Here is a 4,177-nt window from a genome sequence, read left to right on the forward strand (position 1 = left end):
GATTCACAAAATCCATTCAGATTTGCATCGAATTCAAAAATACATCCCTAATGGTATGTAGCATATTCAAAATCAATTCGGAATTCAAAATAACATAAAAAATCCATAATTCATCATTCAAAATAAGGATTTTTGCATTAAATTCATCAAATTACTTGAATACACAAACAAGTTACAAAAACAACAAACCATAAACAATAAGACACAACATTCACCAATTTCTCAATTTTATCTTTTATTTCGGATAATTTCGTGCTAAACCCCCAAAATCGGAACCCCCTACTGAGGTTGACGAAGAACGCCTTCGACTTCCCTGAATTGGCTCGCACCACTTGAAGAAATAACATTCCTTGCTCTCACATGCAAAGTAAGCTTCACCCATGTCGGTTTGCTTTGTTGGTGACTATACGGCGATGTCACCTACAAACGTAACAAATCGTTAATCTCGGAGCATGCATCGGAACCGTACCTTGGCTTCGGCCATATCCGATGGGTTGGACACGTAGTGGTGTTGCATCCGAGCCGGGTTTAAAAGTAATTTTGAAATAGTAATATTTATTGTTTATTATAATGTTCTAAATTATTTGTTTTTGAATAAATTTAAATGTCTAAATAAAAATAGTGAAATGATCATTGAGCAAAAGGATATATGATGTGAATCCCAAGAGGGCTACCTTTCCCAAGGACCAATCGGAGAGTCAAAATAGGCTCGTTCATGATCCCGACATCATATAAGAAAATTTTAGAATGAAACTCGGGTAATGGACAAAAGCATGGAAGTGAGAAAGCAATACCTTAGAAATAAGTGGTGGTTTCTTGGACATCATTCCCCATATTTTTCTTGACAACGGCCTCCTAAAAAAAGGGGGGAACACATGATGAACCTATTACAATATGGACATGGACTGCATTTTTACAATATGCAAATAGAACAAGATCTGGACACTACTTCCTTTGTGGTGTTGGTGAGGACTTTTAAATCCTCCATGATAATCTCCCCTTGGTCTTTTACAATATTCTTCCACAACACCTGAAAGAACATCATTATGGCATCGGGAATTTATAGTTAGTTCAACCCTTGATGATACAACTTTTGAGAAATAACGGACTATTTGAGGTAAAAAGAACAAAAATTTCAATTGTTTAGTTCGCAAGAACAACCGAAAGACATTAAACGAGCATAATATTGGTGAGCCCTCAACACCAATTTATCACGTTTATCTTAGATGTTTATACATGAAATAAATCACACAATTTAATGAATCCAAGCATTTCAATTGATCTAAAAACAATGATGTTGTTGTATGAATTGAAGATAATCTTGTGGCACGCCTAATACGACTCTTATCCAATTACATTTGGCATAAACATTGTAGAAAAGCACTAGTCATTCAATCTTAAAGCTAGTCTTAAAATAAGAAAACATGGTTAAGAAATTGAAACGCATTCTTAGTGTCACATCAAATACATCTTAGAATACTTGGTGCTTCGTTCCTTATAATTCACCAATGAAGGTTTCCAATGAACTCAAGATAAACTTAATTATGAAAATACCTACTGCATCCAAAAACATGTATTCGAATCTGCAGGTAAGTTCGAATTTTTTTACTAATATTTAGGAACAGTGAGAAATTTACTAACTTAAGCAAACAAATTATCCTAATGTTCACCAAACTACAAGCGCGTGCAATTCATGCTTCGGCCTCAATCTAACCCAATAAATGATAGTAAGATAAACCAAAAAATTCGTGTTTCAAAGATCATAGTTCCAGCGCTTAATATCAACACATCAAGTTAAAAAATAAATCAATCGAGCTATGTGTTTTGACTATCGATCCAAATAATAGAGCGTCAAAAAATTCAAATCTCGAAATTATTCTACATCCATTTCACATGACTAGATCTCGAAGAGATCTTTACATAAACAACTAAATTAAGCTTATAGCAAATAAATTGAAATACAATCAAACGTATCCGAGCTAGATCATTGAATATTAAAGCACGAGAGAGTTAACTTTACTTACACGAATTGAGCTAAAAAGTTGGGATTGCAAATTTGCAAGCAAATTAAAATAGAAGTAAAATTCTAGAAAAACAAAATCGGTGAGATGGAGTTACCTAAACCAGTGATTCAACTCTCTTTCCACTTGAGATCGATGGAGATTGATCGATAAATGGTCGTGTGTTTATTAAGAAATGATATTACTCGTGAGTCTCGTGAATGTGAGCAAGTGAATAAAATTACGAGGAATTTAGCGTGTATACCGAAATTCCTTTATGCCCTTGAAATATTATCCGGACTTCTAGAATTAAATAAATTCAAAGTATATTTAATTTAAAGATTCTCCTGCATTTTTCAATTTAGAAAATACTACTCCATATTACGAATATTTTAATTACTATCCTATTGAATTAATTTTTAATTTAATATTGCGGTCGAATAAAGCCACGGAAAATTCGATATTTTCTCTTTCAAATTTCATTTTTTCGCTTGTTTTTTACATTTCGTTGTCGGCAATATGTGTTATTAAAATTCCATTCTATTTTTAATTATTGGCTCTCTTTCTTTCAATCGGTTGGTATCAACTTTTCATATTTTAATTTATGTTATATCAAATTGATGGTGTTATCAATTGTATATTCAAAGCGATTTTAATTTGTAATTACAGAAACTTATGTTCGAATATGTGTGGCATCCCAAATTGTTACATCCAAGGCCGGTTAATACTCCCTCCGTCCACGAAAATTTGTCCTGCTTACCATTTCATCCGTCCCGAAAATTTGTCCCACTTCAAACTTACTAAATATGGACAATAAAAATCTCCTCCATATTTAATTTATTTACACTATATTGCCATCCCCACTCCATTTGGGAAAATTTTTTTTCCACCCATCTTCTCACCTCCCCCAAACCGTCCACCTCCTTCCATTGAATTCACCCCCCCACCAAACCCTCACCCAAAAACCCCCACCCACCATAGCCCCATTAAACTCCCCAAATCCACCCCTCCCTCCATAAATTTAAATTTGGGTACTACCCACCCCTTTCCCCCCTTTTCCCAAAAACCCTAATTTTGGCCCCGTTTCCCGGGGAAGATCCCGACTCCCCCCTTATTTTTTTTTGGGACGATGGAACGACTGCCGCCCCAAAAACCCCCAAGATCTAGGGCCCCCCCATCCCTCCATCTTCGGCCGCATCCCGCCCGGGGGCACCCTACCCCCGGGGGAAAACCTTGACCGACACCTTTGTCCCCCGGGGAAACAACCCAAATTTCCCCCCCAAATGTGAGATGTTTGAGTATTTTGGGGTGAAAGCCCATTTTTGGGGTCCACCGCCCCCGTAAACCCCACCACCCCCGCCCCCCTTTTCCGCGAATCCCAAAACCCTCCCAGTTTTGACGGGGGGTATGAAATTTTGGGGCAAATTGTCGTTTTGATCTAAACAAACCAAAGTATGTTGTCCCTAAAATTTTTATCTTTGGGGTTTTGGGATGAGGGGGCTTGGAGGCCGTGGTAGTTCGATGGAGGGAGGTTTGGGGTTGTTTAAGGGTTTTGGGAACCGGGGGGTTTTTGGATTGATTTGGGTTTTTTCGATGTTGTTTATTTTGGAGGCGGGGATGGGTTTTGAGGCTGTGGTGGGGGTTTGGGGATGTTGTGGTTTTTGTTTGATCTGGAGGCGGGGGTGGAGGGTTTTTGAGGGGGTTTTGATGTTGTGGTTCTTGTTTGATCGGGAGGATTTTTTGATTTTTTTTGGATGGGGTTTTGATGACTTGGTTGTTTTTTTTATCCGGATGTTGTGGTTGTGATAATTGCTGATGTTGAGTTATTCCTTATGATGTTTGTGGGGATCATATTGATCTTTCCTATGATGATTTTGTATGGTTTAATGATATTGTTGTGACCCGTGATAAATTTTTTTTTGGTTGCTTTTTGTTGATTTTTTGGGGGATTAATGCCACCCTGTTCTTAGGTTGGGAGGCTTGTTTTTCCATGATTTAACCATCCCATCTGAGGGATTAAAAAAAAAACTATCAAACCCAAAGAAACATTTCCACATTACAAGTCACCCATGTACAACGTTAGGGGGCCCTTATGTGAGATAGGCACCCCTTGAAGCCACCCCCTTTCAAGGTTTGGGGGGCGCTCATGATGAAATCTTTTTAAAGGGGAAAAAATT

The sequence above is a fragment of the Salvia hispanica genome, chromosome 1 (genome assembly GCF_023119035.1).
Source record: "Salvia hispanica cultivar TCC Black 2014 chromosome 1, UniMelb_Shisp_WGS_1.0, whole genome shotgun sequence".
Classification (NCBI taxonomy): Eukaryota; Viridiplantae; Streptophyta; class Magnoliopsida; order Lamiales; family Lamiaceae; genus Salvia; species Salvia hispanica.